At 40.1% G+C, this 18,528-nt stretch overlaps 1 long non-coding RNA gene across 1 annotated transcript in view; it reads left to right on the top strand.

Annotated features, from left to right (window-relative positions):
• Positions 1–11,118: 11,118 nt before the first annotated feature.
• The window catches only part of LOC148131083 (uncharacterized), a 578,568-nt gene continuing 571,158 nt past the window's right edge, over positions 11,119–18,528 (top strand). Inside the window, exon 1 of the long non-coding RNA XR_015748425.1 lies at positions 11,119–11,162. This is a non-coding gene — a long non-coding RNA (uncharacterized LOC148131083). The remainder of the gene's footprint in view (positions 11,163–18,528) is intronic.

Genomic DNA, 18,528 nt, shown 5'->3' with positions numbered 1-18,528 from the left:
TTAAAAGAGAAAAGGAGGGAAACATTATTGATTATATATTTCTAGATTGCCTATCAACCATATTTCCTTATGTAGGAATATGAATTTAAAATGATATAATATTTAACCAATCAATGTCAATCGATAAAAGCAGCTGCATATTATAGAGATAAAATCAACAATGAAGGAACAATAGTAATATACAGATAATAAACGTAGATAATAACATCACCAAAATGCTAGCAAAAAAACCCAATATTCAATAATTCTAAAATGATTGCCAAACCTCCTGGGAAAATAAGATCTTCTCTCAGAGCTTCACTGAATGCTCTGAAGTAAAATCAATTTCTTTCTAGGATCTTAAATGCCCACCCAGTAGCTAGAAGTGAAGAGTCAAGGACAAAGTTCAGTGACATAACTAACCTCCATTACTCATGCAAAAAAGCTCAGATAAATGCAGATCAGCTATTGAAGAATCAAGCCCTTAAATGTTGGTTTATAGCAGTTACAAGCTGGACATCCCCAGGGAAAGTTTGAGGAAATCAAAATGGCCACTGCAACAAGGCTATCAAAGTCCTGCCATGTTTTTTGCTTGGGTCACACATGCAGCATATAAAAAAAGAGAAGGGATTTTGATTGCATAGTTGCAACCATCATCTGAATTTTCTAATCCCAGTTTGGACAACATCGATCCCAGGATTCAAGTCTTCTACCTCTTTATCCTGCAGGATAATAGCCTACTCACTGTTCTTTTTTCATTCTTTTGGATGTTGAGGGAACTTACACTCTACTTTGATCATGGTCTTTGTCTGATCTCAGCTTCTTTTTCTACCTTTCTAGTCTTCATATAATTTAGATCCCCTCAAGGCTTTTCTGTGTTGGGGGGGGGGGGAGAATATTTTCAGGAAAAAGATCAGTTCACCCATCATAGGAACATGTTTTATGACAGGTCTCAGCAGGTGGAAAAAGCTAAGTAGCGTTAAGTCCAGTGTTGGTATTCAACTGGTTCGGCCCAGTTCTGGAGAGCCGGTAGGAGTGATGAGTAGCAAAGACTACACCGGTTCTCTCCACTGCTCTGCTCTTGGGCCCACCCACCTGCCCGGGCTCCCATACTCACCTTTATCCGCTGAATTTGAAGCTCAGCTGCTTTGCGCGGCACAGAATAGCACCACGCAGCAGTTGTTGAAGCAACCGGGATCATGCAGGCTTGCAGGAGGCGAGTCAGAATGACTTTGCGCCTGCACAAAGTACGCGTTTGGCATGCGTGTGCACGCAAAGTGTGTGCACATGTGCAAAGTGCACCCACCAAGCCATGCCCACCGAACCAGTGGCAACAATATTTGAATCCCACCACTGGTTAAGTCATGTTACTTGGATGGAAGAATATAGCTACTCTTTCTACCCTACGGTGTATTTTTGTGCCATCTGGATTTTTGTGGTCCAATCATAGAAGCTCTAGACAGGATCTTCAAAGAGGTCCAACTGAACTCAACGGTGTCCTTAAACTTTACCTTTATAGTAGAGCAATCACTAAATAGCAGAAGTTGTCCTTGGTCACAGTGTAGTAAAATCAAAGGATTAGAAGAGACCTTGGAAGTCTTCTAGTCCAATCTCTACCCATAGCTGGATTTCTTTGGTTAGAAAGTGTTGATCAGGAATCTGATTGATTTGATAGCTGGCTAAAGGGAACATATGTTGAGATAGTAGAATTGAAGTTCAGGACTTGACAAGTTCCTTAGGAAATCACTAGCCTGTGGCTTAGGCATGTGACCAAAACTACATAAGGCATGCTTGAGTATTTTTTACAATTTCTATATTTTATACCTTATCTGTTGTGTGCCAGCTTCCTTTTATGTAACTACGTAAAAGCAAAAAAATGTATAAATATCTGCCTTACACAGTGTTTGGGGTTCTTCCGCTTTAAGGGAGGATTTATCTGAATAAACACGTTTAGCTTAGGAAGACAAATCCAGATTCCATCCTTTATTTTTTGACCGAGTCATACCTGAACTCTTGCATAACCAAAGCTGCAGTGATGGAGCTTCCATGAAACCAAGAGGTAGGTTGTTCCCAATGGTGGGATTCAATTTTTTTTTTTTACTACCAGTTCTGTGGGTGTGGCTTGATGGGTGTGGCGTGGCTTGATAGGTGTGGCAGGGGAAGGATACTTTAAATCTCTATCCCCTCCCCACTCCTGGAGGAAGGTTACTGCAAAATCCCCATTCCCTCCCCCACCCCACTAACCTGTTTTCCAACTCTGTCCTCCTGTGCAGGGCAACAAAAGGAGACCCAGCCAATCAGCTGGGACTCGGGAGGCAGAGAATAGATGGGGGTGGGGCCAGTCCAAGGTGGCATTTGCTGGTTCTCCAAACAACTCAAAATGTCTGCTACCGGTTCTCCAGAACTGGTCAGAACCTGCTGAATACCACCTCTGTTTGTTCCACTGTTTAAAGAGCTGTCTTAGCAAGGAAATTCCTCCTTATTTCATATGAGGCTCTCCCTGGGTAAAGCTTCACCTATTTATAGTTCTTGTCCTATCAAATGAAAGTTATTAGGGATAATAACAAATACAAGGTATTTTGTGTGGGAAGTGATTGGTAGAGCAAGAAACACAAAGCTCAGGTAGGTAAAGAATGAAAGCAAGTTGAACCTGACATATTGATTTGATAATTCTTATGTTATGCATGGTTGGTGTTTGGGGCCGTTTCTGATGCACAGTAAGGAAATCTTTCAAGACAGCATGACTCACTCCACAAATTAATGGCAGATGCAAACTCTTGATCTTTTTATTCTCATCATAATTGATGAGAAACGAAGAAAAGTAGCTATTAAGGCAGGTTGACCGATGTCATGGTGACACAGAAAATGAGTTTTTAATGCAATCTACACTTTACTTTGGCATCTTTTCTCTCAAAATGCTTTCCAAAGTTGCCAGGGCTCATGTTATGCTTGAGAAGAGAAACTATATTTGTAAATTATTCACTGTGAACTTATGAGATAGCCATGCAAGTGGCATAAAAAGACTGAAAAAAATTGACCATGCATGGAGAGAAAGGATTCACTCTTTTTATCCATTTCTCTCCCTACCATACAGACAAGTTTTTCAACTTACTATTTTTGAGTGTTCCCACAAAAGAATTCCTTCGACGTTATGTAGCTGATTTCCACGTTGCTCATCATTTCAAAAAGGTATTTCCATCAGAAGAAATTTTGATTCTGTCTTATTTGGGGCAAAAGGGGAATGTTTCATGAGAATAGTGCCCTTGGTGGACTTTTTAATAATTGTAGTTTTTGGAGCTAAACCACATGCAGTGCAAGCTTCTGCAAGCCCCCTGAGAAATAAATGTTTTCAGATTCAGGAGGATTTGATCCAGAGGTGGTATTCAGCAGGTTCTGACCAGTTCTGGAGAACTGGTAGTGGAAATGTTGAGTAGTTCAGAGAACTGGCAAATACCACCTCTGACTGGCCCTGCCCCTATCTATTCTCTGCCTCTCGAGTCCCAGCTGATCAGCTAGGTCTTCTTTTGTTGCCCTGCACAGGAGAACAGAGCTGGAAAGCAGGTTAGTGGGGTGGGAAGGGAAGGGAGATTTTACAGTATCCTTCCCCTGCCACGCCCACCAAGCCGTGCCCACAGAACTGGTAATAAAAAATTTGGAATCTCACCACTGACTTGATCCCAGGAAAGAATAATTTTGCCATTCAGAAAGGAGGTGATGATGGTGGTTATATGCTAGTTCTCCAGATCCAAAGTAACATAGACCAGATTGGTTTAATGGCTAAGGCAGCAGGCTAGAAACCATGAGGCTGTGATGTCTATGGAGACCCTCAATCATCCGGGTCATGGCTGTCCCAAGGGTGCTTTTTCAAAAGGCAACTGAGCTTTTCTTGTTCTTTTTTTTCCTTTGAAAACATTTTGCTTCTCATCAAAGAGGCTTCTTCAATTCTGAACAATCTTTTGAGAAAAGATTGGTTGACCAATCACTAGGAGACTGTGAGTTCTAGTCCTGCCTTAGCCATTAAAGCTGGTTGGGTGATTTGGGATCAATCATTCTCTCTCAGCTCAACTCACCTCACGGGGTTGGAGGAAATAGAAAGAGGAAAGAGAATTGTGCATGGCTGTTGTTGTGAATCAATAAAAATGAATAACCTAAATGCAAATTAGGGGTTGAAAACCTGCACACTTGATTGGTCCTGATACAACAACTTGGGATTGAGCCAGAACCAGTCCCTGATTGGCCATTTTGGGACTGTCCTTATTGGTCAGTAGTTTGAACCTGTTGCACATTTTCATTGGTTATTAAGGCAGCAGCTAACCCTATAAAAGGGTTACTGCTGCCCATAGCTGCTCTGTTCCATTCTGATTCCTGTTATTATTAAAGAGTTGAAGTCACTGGTCAGATGTCTGGTCTCCTTATTCTCCAAACTTAACAGCTGTCTACATTGACCTATTTACAAAAATAATAAAGGCAGTGATTTACAGCCCTCTATAAGTGGTTTACAGAGTCAGCCCTATTGCCCCCAACAATCTGGATCCTCATTTTACCCACCTCAGAAGGATGGAAGGCTGAATCAACCTTGAGCCTGGTGACATTCGAACTGCCAAATTGCAAGCAGCAGGCAGTACTGCATTCTAACCACTGCACCACCGCTCCTCTTAGAATAAAAATTTAAAAAAATAATAAAACATTTTTGTCTTTGTTTCATTAAGGAAATGCAACGATCTGATTGTGCAGGACCACTTGGGTCTCTTTATACATAAAGAAAGAAACAGAAAGTGTGAGAGAGAAGAAATAAGAGAAAGGGAAAGAAGTGGAATAAGAGCCAGAAAAATATTGCTTTGACCATATTCATGTTTTGTGATTGGTTGTGGCAAGTGGCTGTGAATTGTTATGATGTCAAATGGTGCCCAATCTGGGGAATTCATCAGAATCAGCTTTGTCCCTTACAAACAGGCATCCAACACATGACACACATACAAAAGAGATAGACTTCTCCTATTGAGTCCAGCAATTTAATCACTGCACAACTGCAGTTCTCACTTACAAACTCAATGGATGCCTTAACTGAATATACTCCCTGTTTGACATTTAAATTCCACTTATAGGGACTGGCTTACAGTCACATAAACCACAAAAAGGAATTGTTTGGTTTTGGTTTAGAGAGATGTGAGAACTAAGCATTCAGCAATCACAGTGAAGAAAATCTTGTCTTAACATTTACTGTGTTTAGGCTTCCGACTTTTATTTTTGCCTCAAAAAAAAAAAAAAAAAAAAGCATGTTCCAGCTCTGACCTTGACATAATTTGTAACAAGGTGAGATAAATGTCACATGTTTGACAGAGGAGGTTATAAAGGTGGATGAGAATCTGCAGAGGAGCCAAGATCACATGTTGTTATGGCCACTGGCCATTTCACTGCAGCAAAAGCCAGGAATATCTGCAATGGGTTTCAAAAAAAAACAACAACCCAACAACCCAAGATCGTGGCCACAAACACTCAGTTAAAAGCCTGCATTGTTTTACATGCATGCAAAAAGGTGAGGTTGCATAAGCAGGACTGCCACCCTGATTTTTCTGACCCTCATTGCCTTAGCAAAAATCAGTTAAATGAATTTTCAACTGTGTGTATTCCAGGCATAGTAGCGTAGCATAGAATCTATATTGAAGCACCCTCTAGAGCAGGGGTGTCAAACTCAAGGCCCGGGGGCCAGATCCAGCCCGCGGGGGTGATTAGATCTGGCCCACAGGGCCACCCTGGAAACGGCGAAAGACTGGCCTGTGGTGCCTCTGCCAGCAAAAACAGAACTCGGGTGGGCTGCACACAGCCCTCTTGAGCTCTGTTTTCATTGGCAGAGGGTTACTTACAGGAGGCCGTTGCAGCCGAAAACTGAGCTCAGGAGCCTGTTTTCTCTGGCAGAGGGTTTTGGCCACCACAGGCCACACCCCTGACATGAGTGATGTCAAGCTGGCCACACCCACTCTGGCCACGCCCACTCTGGCCCTTCGAGGTAAAATACAATCCTGATGCGGCCTTCGATGAAATCGAGTTTGACACCCCTGCTCTAGAGGGAAGACCTATCAGTCTGGTGAATCCATGCCTGTCTTAATATGTCCAGTGTGGTGGAATGTAGTCTGAATTCCCAGGAGGGAGTGGCTGCATTCCAGAGGATCGAAATATAGTATAGTTTAGATAGCTTGTGTGGGGGGAAAAGAAAGAAGACCACTGCTCCCTAGTAATTCTCCGTGTATATGGTTAATGGTACAAATAATCTGCTTTAGATTTCTGTCTATAGGCAAGGAACAATGAAGGAAAATTCTTAGAAGGACCTCAACATTTGGAACCTGGCTTTCAGAGATATAGTCAGGATCTCCTCTCATATCCAGCAGAAGTGCCAGATGCACTTGGCCTGGCTCTGCCTCTAGGACCATCAGAAATATCCATGTCACCACCATGCTGTGGATCGGTGACCTTCAGTCACCTTTCAACCAGGAAGACTTATTCCTTTGTTCCTTTGAATATCAATCTTGTCCATGGCCAAGAGTCTTGCTGTGAATCCTGAAGCTTCTTACTCCATGCCTCTCCTCCAAGTATGAAAATTAAACTATTCTCCTTGTGACCTGTTGGATATTGTGATGCATATTACTGAATAGGAAAGGAGATGCAACACTTCTGTGTTCCTAACACGGATTGAATTTCTGTTTTCTTGTCTGTTACTACTTTCCTGGGTGTCCTGGATCAAGTCCTTAGCATTAGAGAATTGTCAGGGTTCCAGTTAACACACCCAACAGAATCAACACTCCAAGGCAAGCATGTTCTTCCAAGTGTAGATTTATTAGGCATGTCATATTGGCACATCTGGGAAAAACCTGACTCTGGAGGTCCCGAGGTTTTCCCCACCCAAATCAAACCCCAAAGTTCTTTCTCCCCAGGTCACACATCCGTCACATGGTTGTCCAACATCACAGACACCATCCTGGCTGGTTTTGGTCCATGCCTCTCCAAGACCTGGCAGAGAGTCCTTGTCTCCCATGGGAAAGAATGTTGCACATCCCCAGCTACCTATATCTCTCCCTTATGTTCCCACAGCTCCAACAGGCCTCGCTGTGGCAGCCCTGAAGATTCAGGGCTGACAAACATCTCGTACAGAGAAGGTGGATGTCTCACACTCTGTCCATGTGGGAAGAGCAGATGTATGTAGATGCTGACCTTGCAGCAATAATCCAAAACCATCTTACCTTTTGCAGGGCAGTAATAAAAATCCAAATATATTTAAACTGACAGTAGAGGATGTTAATGCCTCTACTTGATGCCTGGACTTTGTGTCCATGACCAGAAAGTAATGTACCCTATTTTATTTGGCCTCTGTGCAGTATCACTTACTCATACTTAATTAAAATGCTAATTTTTTTTTAAGCTCCTGGGGATATTTTTGAAGTGATATATATGAAAGAGCATGATGATTTTAAAAAAAACCACTTAGAAGGATTTCCTATACAAATGTCATCATGATACTATCAAAAATATTGAGATGGCATCTGCGATTGTGCAGTGCACATGAAAACAAATGGAGCTTTGACTGCATCATCACAGCTGCCATTTTGATGGCACTCTGAGGACACTCCTGCTTTTGCATGTGGTTAAGGTTGTGCAACTAAGTTGATTTATATCAACTCTAAAATGTCTAAAACTATAATTAAGAACTTAGCAAATATATAGAGGAAAATATATGTATTCTGGTGGGATCTCCCCTGGGAACTCCAACTTTTCTGAAGCTTCCTGTTTGGCATCCATTTCTTTTTGTTGTTCAGTTTCTAAGTCATGTCCAACTCTTTGCAACCCCATGGACTTATTAACATCCAGCTCAAGAAGCCAAATAAAACTCAAGGTTCATTCTGGTTTGGAAAATCTTACTGTTTATTGAATACACTGCATGGTAATGTTGAAGTAAAACTAATTCTGAAATTCCCAAACACCACTTCATAAAATTAAACAATAATTTCCCCAGCCAAAACCCCAACTTTTCACGTAGACCATGTAAAAAAATTCACTTTGTTATGGGAACTGGTTGCTTCAACTCCGCACCAGTTATAATGTCCTTGAAAAGGTTTCAGGCTTTCATGGTCTTCAGCGGAATCATAGAAGGTTTTTTTTTTTTATCATAGAGGGTGATTTCTTACAGAAGAGATTACATGCTATATTGTATCATACTTGCAGGTGTGGGTGATAATTTGTAGAATATACCTAATGTAGATTTTTAAATGTATGCTAAATTTAAATAGGAGTCAGTTCCTGCACTCAACTTCAAAAACAGAATCAAACTTCCAGAAGGCCTAGAGTTAATAGAATATATGTAGCTTGGAGTTGAATGGTGTAGTCTTTGGTGTTTTCTCCATTTTGTTGTTTGCTTGCATACATATCATTACCCAACTAGGTAATATCATCAATGCCCAATGATGTTAATGTTATGACAATCAGTTGATAATGAACCCATTTGCATGAGTTGGTTCCTTTTGTGCTTGCTACTACCCAACTAGGTAATATCATCAAACAACCAAATTCAGAGAGTACCAAGGACTCCACGGACCTATATCTCCATGTAATATATCTGAGGGAGTGAACATTTTATTTATCTCTTCAGTTCAAAAGTGGTATTCCCAAACCTGCTCTAGCATCAAATATTTTTCTATCCCCTGGTATTAAATATTGCGTAATAATGAAACACTGTTGAGGGTTCTTCATCTCTGGAGGTTTTAAAAAACAGATTGGACATCCACCTCTCATGATAGCTTAATTAGTTTTCCAGCCCATTACAGAAGTTGTGCTAGATGAATGTTGTGTTCTCTTCCAACTCTACTATTCAATCATTCTATGATGTCCTTCAGAATAAAGCTTTGATTATTAGTTTGGACATAACATCCACTACAAGGACACTGTTTGATACAATTCATCTTATTGTAGGGATGTTACAAATATTGTACAGCTTTTAAAAGCATTAAATGGCCTTTCAAAAAAAAAGAATGAGAAAACTATAGAAGATAAATCTGTCAACACTAACTTAAGGGAGCCTCCATGGACAGTGACAATAAAATTTGGGATATAAAATGATATGGAGAAATAGCAGATGAGAATTTTTCCTTCATATACTGTACTGCCTATGGACTTCTAGGAAAATTTGATTTATCCGTTTTACAATGATGAATATGCAAACCAAGCTTATAGCAATAGCACTTAGACTTATATACCACTTTATAGTTCTTTATAGCCCTCTCTAAGAAGTTTACAGAGTCAGCATATTACAATTTAAGTCCTCATTCTACCCATGTTGGAAGGATGGAAAGCTGAGTCAACCTTGAGCCTTTGAGATTCGATCTGCCAAATTGCAGGCAGCCAGCTGTCAGCAGAAGTAGCTTGCAGTACTGTACTCTAAACACTGCCACCGAGGCTCATATTCTTTGTTCCAAGATGTTCTTATCTTCTGTCAAATGTTTTTAAGTATCTTGCCAGCAATTGATCAGTGTAAACAAGGAAGAGAATGTATTTGAATCAATCAGAGAACTTCTCTAAATTAATTCAGTATTTGGATAAATTCTAAGCTCTAATCAACCTATTTTTTGAACCCAAGTTTGTGGAGGTTTTCTTCAGAGAGTAGGAAGAATAAGAAAGGGAGTCAAGGCAATGCACAACCTATCTCTGAACCTCATTTTTTCTGAAGAACACTGAGATTTTTTACTTGATAAATCAATATGGTCGATATGTTTTAATAAGCCCCTGATGAAATTGTGATCCAGCAAGTGCGTTCTGTTCACTCAGTGAGATTGCTGATTCCCCAGACACAATTGCCTCTCCCATGGATATTGAAGTGATCCTATGAAGTAGTCTTATGCTGAGGAGAGGAAGGGCCAAGGAGTCAGAGCAGTGAAGAAAATGCTTGATCAAGTAAACAATCTTGAAGGCCTGGAAGCCATTTTGAATGTCCCAGAGTGAAAGATATGATAATTACTGACAGAAAAACCACCAAGCTTTACACTCCTCAGAATTTTGTAGGTCATTTAGGTAGTTCAATTTCCTCTCTGAGGAGGAAGCCAAAAACTTTGCTTTTGAAAAAGAATATCTGACTCTACTACCCTCTGAGACTCCATCTTTCCAAGGTAGGTAATCTTTAAAAATTCCTGAGTTCTCAATTTATTCTATATTTGACGATGATCTTTGTGCTTAACCAAAAATTTAAAAAAGGAAAAAGGATGCAAGCTGGTCCATGACAGTCACAGCCTTATTTGAGCCTCAGGAAAACTGTGTGAAGTGCTCCTGCTCCATCCAAACCTCTTGAGTCATTTTGGCATCATCTCTGCCAGACAGGCAGATGTTGCTCCTTATTAAATTTTCAAGTGGAAGGAACATGCGTAATTTCATTATTTTCCTGGAGCAGATGCCAATAATCTTATTGTCTCAAATGGAGGCTTCGAGCTATAGGTATGAAAGGAAAAACGTATGACTGAACGACACTGTGGAACTAAGATATATTAATTATCCTTCCTCAGTGGCTTATTTGATTCACTTAATGAGGTGATATGGATTGGTGTAGGAGCTTTTCCAGGAAACATCCATGTGGGGGAGATGTCCACTAAAAAGGGATCAATTTCCATGAACAGAACTTCATCTTGAGAGAGGAAAGTAATGAATTTGATCCATCTCTTTGTTTCCCGCTCCACAACTGGGAGTTTTGAACTATATTCTTATCCTTAGTTAGAAAGGGGAGGAAGGAAAGACTGGGAATTCAGTTGGGATGAAGCCAAAAGAAGCAGCTGCTATTGGCTATAAAAATGTGAAACTTGACCTTTGGGTAGAATGATCAGAATGGATCTTCAGAAGGTTTCCTTTGCTGCACTCTATGAGATGAGTTTCCAGAGAAGTATCAGCAGCAGGCTAGTTCTCATTTATCAAACAAGATAACAGTGTATGTTTTATAGTATTTACTTCAGGAAATATATAAAAGAGAGGACATTTTTTCTTCCATTTACTGTTTTATCAAAAAATTGTACGTTGGAAGAAGATTAAAAAAAATTCTCATCTTCTCTTTTAGACATGTTCTGGTTTCTTTTGTATAGTTCCCTCTTTTGCATACATGTTGAGGCAATTCCCCGTTAGGAGAATGAGCGCATACAGGGAGACGTATAGAGAGTAGTGTAGGAATAATACACACACAGCACACAGATACACTGTACAGTAAGTGTAGGTTTTTACTTCCAGAAATGTTAAGCAAAGTCCAAACAAGCAATCCAAAGTCATTCACAAGTTAAATCAGTCAGTTTTCAATCCAGGGATAATCCAAATATCAAAGTCCAGTGTCAAAAACAGTTCAGTATCAGACTTACATTAAATCCAGGAATATCAGTCAATTAGAAGAAATGGAGGAACAGCAATACTTTCCAACAGAAGGAAACAGAGATACTCACTCAGACACACTCTCTTCTGAGACTAAGACTAAACAACCCAGGTTTCTAGCTCCATCTTATGGCTGTTTGAGAAACCACACCCAATTGCATGCTCTTGCATTCCCTTAAAGATATAGTACTAAAATGTTTATCCTGGTTTATATATTTCTAACCCAGATACCTGTTAGGTGACTTATATTCCTAACAATACATACCAGACAACCTGTGATCCATTGGGTCATTCTTCTTCTTCTTCTTCTTCTTCTTCTTCTTCTTCTTCTTCTTCTTCTTCTTCTTCTTCTTCTTCTTCTTCTTCTTCTTCTTCTTCTTCTTCTTCTTCTTCTTCTTCTTCTTCTTCTTCTTCTTCTTCTTCTTCTTCTTCCTCCTCCTCCTCCTCCTCCTCCTCCTCCTCCTCCTCCTCCTCCTCCTCCTCCTCCTCCTCCTCCTCCTCACCCCCCATATGGAATTCCCTGCTATTTTGCTGGAGAAAGAGGGAACAAGAAAGCCATGGACCATGAGGAAAACTGCACTCTCTATTTCTGATTCTGGCATGTCCACAAGGCCCCAATTCCTTCCAGGAAGGAAAAGGGTTCATCCATTGCTGTCACACCCATCCCACCAGCCCTCCATCTTTCTTCTTTCAAGAGAACCCCAACCACTGCCTCCTCCCCCTCAGTTGACCTGCAGACCTACCTACAAATTTTTGGGGGACAGGGAGAAAAAGGGAGCCACAGATCACAGGTAAAACTGCCTTCTCACTCCTCACATGTAGCATGTCCCCAAGGGCCCTTTACTCCAGAGAAGAAGTTGGCTCACACATCAAGTGCTGGTAACCCCAGTCTCTACCTTGCCAGCTGGCATCTAAGTTGCCCTCTCATTCTTCCCTCATTGGCTACTACCTTAAATAGGTTTCAGATCTGGTTCCTGTTAGGCCTTGTTGCCAGCCAGTTGCATACAAGGGCCAGAGGGAGATGGGAAAGGAGATGAGGGTATGTCTTTCCTATCTTTACTTGAATCATGCACCTACTGGTTTCTTGGAAGTATAGATATAGAAATATGGTAGAATTGAGGCAGCTACTATTTTGTCAAATTTCAATCTCACAGGTGTCCTTTGTCTTGGATTTTGGATTCATTCTGTAAATTGGCCCATTTCAGGTACATTATTCAGATTTGCTGCTCTGTGGGGCACCATTTTGCCCAACTGAAGTTTACAAAATATTAAAGATACTATCTCTCATAAAGATATGAGAGTTTTAGTAGAATATAGATATTTTATTACTTACCTACTCCCTTGTTGTACAGTACACCTTCACCCTCCCTCCCTCCCTTCCATTTTAATGTGGCATGTTTTCCACCCAAAATTCACTTTTATGAGTCTTAGACATCCCTGCTGTTTATCTCCGTGCCACATGGTAATGATTAAAAAGAAATCTTCCAGAATTCCTGCTGAGAATAGGTCTGACTATGTTGTTCCCTGGAGATCCATGCTTAGAGGAATTCTAAGGAAAAAAATTTGTCTAAAGTTTGTACTGGATCATGAAAAATCTCCATGGGGCAGATGGTAATTGCATTTACATTCTAGCTGCTTTGATTGGATTGGGATTTCAAGATTTATGCTTAATATTTTATTTAATTCTCTAGAGAACTTTATAGGTTCCTTCAGGAGGAAAAGCAGCATTCAAAATGAAATAAATAAAAAAACCATCAACAAATAAATACAGAAATAAAGGGTTTGAGACACATCCCCAAAGACTAGTTCATGGCAATCTTCTTCTTTTTTCTTTTTAAAACATAAATGTCGGTGATCCTACAACATGATCAGTAAAGGAAATGGTAGCACAAAACTAACTAGCTGGATAAGATTTCACCCTCATGGCTGTTACTGAGCAAAAGAAAGGGTAGTTTAAACAAAAGGCGAACAATTAAAAATAAATCAAGAATTAGGACTCAAAAAACAACCTCTTTAACCTTCTTTTGTTAGAACCAATAAGAAGCCAACTTTACCAAAATGACTAATCAGTATCAGGTACAAATAAAGAACCAACCAGAGACCAGCCCTCACCAATTTAACACCAATCAGAAAGGAAGCTCAGCTGAAGACCAATCAGAAGTCTGAAAGCTGGCATAAAGATAGGAGCCCAATCAGTCCAATTCAGATGTCTGCGATCAGGCCACTAAAGATGCCAGAAATAGCTGCCAATGAAACATCAGGAAATTATCAGGAAATCTTGTCTAAATCATGGTTCTAAATGCTGAAAAAACACCGACTCCCTCCAAAAAATAGTACCAAATAAATACAGGCCCATTACATTCAGAGTTTAGACCAGGGGTGTCCAACCTTTCACCTTCCCTGGGCCACATTAGAAGATGAAAATTTGGTTTGGGCCGCACATATAATAAATTATTATAAAATAATTATATTATAAAAGTATATAATAAATTATAAATTATTTTATTATTTATTATTAATTATTTATTAAAAATTATTTATTTTTTTATTAATTTTCCGGCCAAATTTTGTGGGGGGGGGCGGCGGGGGCAGAAGCGGCGGTGGCGGGGGCAGAAGCGGCGGCGGTGGCGTGGGCGGCGGCGGGGCAGAAGCGGCGGCAGCGGTGGCGGGGGCAGAAGCAGCAAAGGCGGCGCCCGCCTTTTCTGTTGCTGCTTGGCATGGCGCTCGCCTCGCCCCGCCTCGCGCCTGCCTCTCCTCCTCCTCCTCGCTGGCTCTTGCCAGAAGGTTGGGGTGGGCACTGGGCCGCATTACGAGGCAACCTGGGCCGCATGCGGCCCGTGGGCCGCGGGTTGGACAAGCCTGGTTTAGACAGTTGAACATATGTGATTTGCTAACGTAGTTATTTGCTTGATTATTTCTCTCTCTTATGTTCTGTTTGTCTCTTCTCAAACTCTTTTTTCATGGAGTGGTTAGTAATGCACAACATCATTACTCGAGAGCTGTGACTGACTAGGAGAGCTCATGCTTGGCGTGTAAAATATTCTAAGTTCATTTCATGTCCAGGAAAACCCCTTCTCTCTGAAATGCTGGAGAACTGGCCTCCTTCCATGTGGAAATTATTCTGCTTGATGGGCTGACAGTCTGTCGCTGGGCAAGGCATTTTCTGTTTTGCAAATAGTCTGTGGGCATAATGATGGCAATACAACTGCAAATGGAATGCAGAGGAGAACAATAATCCTTTTTAGAGTGGCAAAGATGACCAATGTGTCACCAGAATCAAAACCCATTTTTATCTCGTTTGTTCTTGTTAGCATTTTGCAACAATGAGCTCTGGTCATTCTTCACGTTCAGTCAAAAGCTGAACACAGAACAGTACTGATTTATAGAGGAACCAAGGAAAAGCTTCCATGATCCTAACTTGGTACAGAAACTTAAGAAATGGTAGAGGTTAGGAGAAGGACCTGGGACACAAGACACCTGGGACAGGTCATGCCCCTGTCGGAATCTGACTTGGAGGAGGAAGCCGAACAGATGACAGGGAGTGGGAGTGTGGCTCTGTTGGCTGTGGAAGAAACTGGGGAAGGCAAAGTCCGACTGGGAAGAGCTGGGGAGAGGTAGAATTAGGAAAAGGAAATTCAGAGGAAGACCCAGGCCCACCCCCTCTTCATCCTAGGGCCCGCAGGGAGGAATGGAGAAGAGAGCAATGTGGGTTGCATGGCTTACGGGGAGGAAAGAGCCCTGATTCCCTTCATTAGCTGCAGCTGGTAACAGTGTATAAAAAAGGCAAACTTCATGCAGCAAGCTGTTGGGAACAAATGTGACTTTATCTTGTATCGTGGTGGTTTATCTATGTTCCTGGTGTCTTCCCAACTGTGTGAGTTTTGCCATGCTTTCAAGTCTGAAATTCCTTCTTCTGCCCTGTGAAACTAATTACTTCAGTTTGGTTTATTTGGATTTTAAGTTACAGTTTGTGTGTACTTTGTTTTAGACTGAATTTTCTACAGTTAAAGGCTGTTTCTGGGAGAGTTTTTCTCCAGCCAAAGATAACCTGGACAAATTGGAGATAATAAAGGAACTCTTATTGCTTATTTGACTGTGTTGCCTTTGTGCCACGCCCCAGGTCATCACAAGGCTGTAATAGTGAATTCCATCACCGTGACAATGTGCAGCATCAAGGTGATTTTTAAGATCCTTCCAACTCTAATTTCTAGGTTTTTCCTATTGGGCAAAAGATAGGATTAGAGCAAATGTAGGAACCATTTCAATAATACAAGAAAAAGTATTACTGAAACTACTTGGCACCATGGAAGATAATATGATACAGTGACACATCTTTGTAGTGGGGACTTAACCCTTAGTTCATATATGGTTTTAGATCTGAAGCAAATCATGTATTTAACTTTTACTAACTACAGGACTAATGTATTATTATTTTGTTTGTTTAGAAAATCTGATCCTGTGGAGATATTTCCTGCAATCACTTATACTTCCTGATACAAAAGCAAAGAAGCTGCAGAGCAGTTAAATTATCAGACAGTTATAACAATCCAGCATTCAGGTCTGAACCAAATAATCACCAAAGAGCAATTTTCAGAACTGGATTCATTATTTCAAACCTCCCTGTCTCATACACCAATAGGCAAGGACTAGTCAAAATATGTAGGATGGAGGCAGATCACTCTTCTCTTCCTGGGCAGACTTGAGTCAACATTAGGTAGTGTAAGGAGGGCAGGGAAGTTTGTTTGTATTGGCCTGACAAGATAATTGAGCAAGTGAATGGAATGGAATATTTTATTTGGCCAAGGAATTTGTCTCTAGTGCAGAAACTCTCAGTGTACATGCAAAGCAACAGAATAATGATAATCATAATAATGATAATCATAAGCGCACCAACGTGCCTACCGTCCCTGTCCTATTGTTTCTCTTATTCTTCTTTTATTTTTCTTATATGTACCCATTTCATGTATTCACAACTATGTATACACTTATACTTATTATCTTGTAAACAATTGGCAAATCAAATAAATAAATAAAAATAAAATAAATAAAATAAATAAATAATACTAATAAGAGGGGGAGTTAGAAGGATAATAAGGATAAATAATAATGCTACAACCGTACCACCTGGGTAACATAGACATACTACCTGGGTAAACATAGACATTACCGTACCACCTGGGTAAACCGTACCACCTGGGTAAACATAGACATTAGATGGCACTGAGAGAATTAGGTGTTCAGCAGAATGATAGCATGAAGGAAAAAAACCCTGTCCCTGTGTCTAGTTGTTTTAGCATACAATGCCCTATAGCAATGTCCCAAGAGGAAGAGTGAAATAGTTTATGTCCAGGATGTGAGAGATTTGCAGATATCTTCTCAGCCCTCCTTCTGACACATGCAATACATAGGACTTCTTTGGCAGGCAGGCTGGTTGCAGTTGTTCTTTTTCTGCAGCTTTAACTATCTGTTGGAGTGTTTCTTTTCTTTCTCAAGGTGTCTCATTATTGTCCTCTGGCGCTTGCCCTCTCTTCCAAACTTTCTCCCCAACCCCCATTCCTGCTTCTTCACAAGAACAGCCTTTATGCTCAGTAGGTACAGAGCCTGCAGAAACTCGTAGCCTACTGCTGCGGCATATTGTTTTCCCCACACTACAATTATTGTAGCTTTTGTTTTGCTTTGCTTTGTGTTTGTGTGCCACCCAGAGTCCCTTGGAATGGGGCAAGTCACAAATGGGTACTGTAAAATAATTAAGTACGTAAATAAATAAGCCTCTGTGGAAACAAATTTGCAAATTGCATCAACAGTGATTTCATCTATTATTTCACAGATGGCAGCATTGTCCTGCTGCATCCCTCCTTTTTCCAGTATCAAATTTGCAATACTCTCCTTTATATTCTCCTTTAAAACTACTATCAGTCTCTATAAAGTCATCCTCTCGTTCCTGTTATCAATTACCAAGTAGCATTTTCCTCTGCTTGCCAAAACCAGTTAAGCTCCATGCAGCTGGATGAGATCAAGGAAGCAAGACCTACACAAACTTCATTAAGAGATTTTTAGTGCTACTTGGGGGTATTTTTTTAAAAAAATGGAAATGGTAATTGGATTTTCCCAGCTTCCTTAAAGTGAGTTAATTGAGGCATATCTGTTTGAAATGCTTCCTCTCATATTTTCGCAGAGCTGCCATGCATGAGATAAAACCAGTATCTCTTGAGTGTCTTATGTATAGCTCTGCCCACAATTTCTCACAAAACTATGTTTGTTTGACCTCTAAGTCACTCCCAAACAACTGGATTCATGATATTTTACTCTATCTCTTCAAAACTTCCATACTTGAGAAAAAATTGAGGGAGGAAACAGATGTTTTCTTTCATACATATTTTAAAATATTTTTTTTAAAAAAACTGTAGACTTGAAGATTGGCCCAGTAAAAATGGAAATTATTCTTTTTTTTTTTAAACAAGTTTTATTGGTTTTTAAAGACAAACAAAAACAAACAAAACATAAAAACATCCAACTTTCTTTCATAAATATACAAGCAGTGTGTCGGTTGGTTTACAAATTTTTTGTGCATCCATTTCATAGTCTCAAAAATGGAAATTATTCTTATAGATCTCCATTTTCCCTCCTCTAAGCTGAAAGCTAGCCTACCCAAGTAGTCAGTGAAAATGAATGAATGTAATAATGTCTACCAATACATTATTATCTTTGATACACACTTACTTCATTACAAACAAATGATTCCACATTATCTTTGGTGGGTTGTTGCTTGCTTTCTTATTGATACCCATTTTTCTTGACAATGTCCATGTGAGTTTAGGAATCTTCTATGCAGTTATTCCATTTAATTTCTCTTGCCTACCCTGAGAATATGGCTTGAATAATAATGTGATAGTTTCAATTTTCAAAGCATTAAATGGAAAGATCTCCATAAATTCTTCATTAGCAAGAAAATGTGGAACAGAACTGTAGAATTGCAGGCATACAAAAAAGACTGATAGAAACTGTGCATAATTTTATGGAATTGAGTTATGGAATTGAATATAGTTTTCCCTCAACTGTTCAGTGACTTTTTTCCTAGGGACATCAGCATAGGAGTAAGCCCCGTGATAATTCGAGGTGAGACCATATACAGTCATTTAACAAAAAGAAAGAAAAATTGATAAAAAG

This window comes from Notechis scutatus, chromosome 3, assembly GCF_049901735.1.
Source record: "Notechis scutatus isolate UNSWTSFEM ecotype Mainland chromosome 3, rNotScu1.2, whole genome shotgun sequence".
NCBI lineage: Eukaryota > Metazoa > Chordata > Lepidosauria > Squamata > Elapidae > Notechis > Notechis scutatus.
The sequence above is the reverse complement of the archived record's forward strand: the minus strand, read 5'-3'. Positions and strand labels throughout refer to the sequence as shown.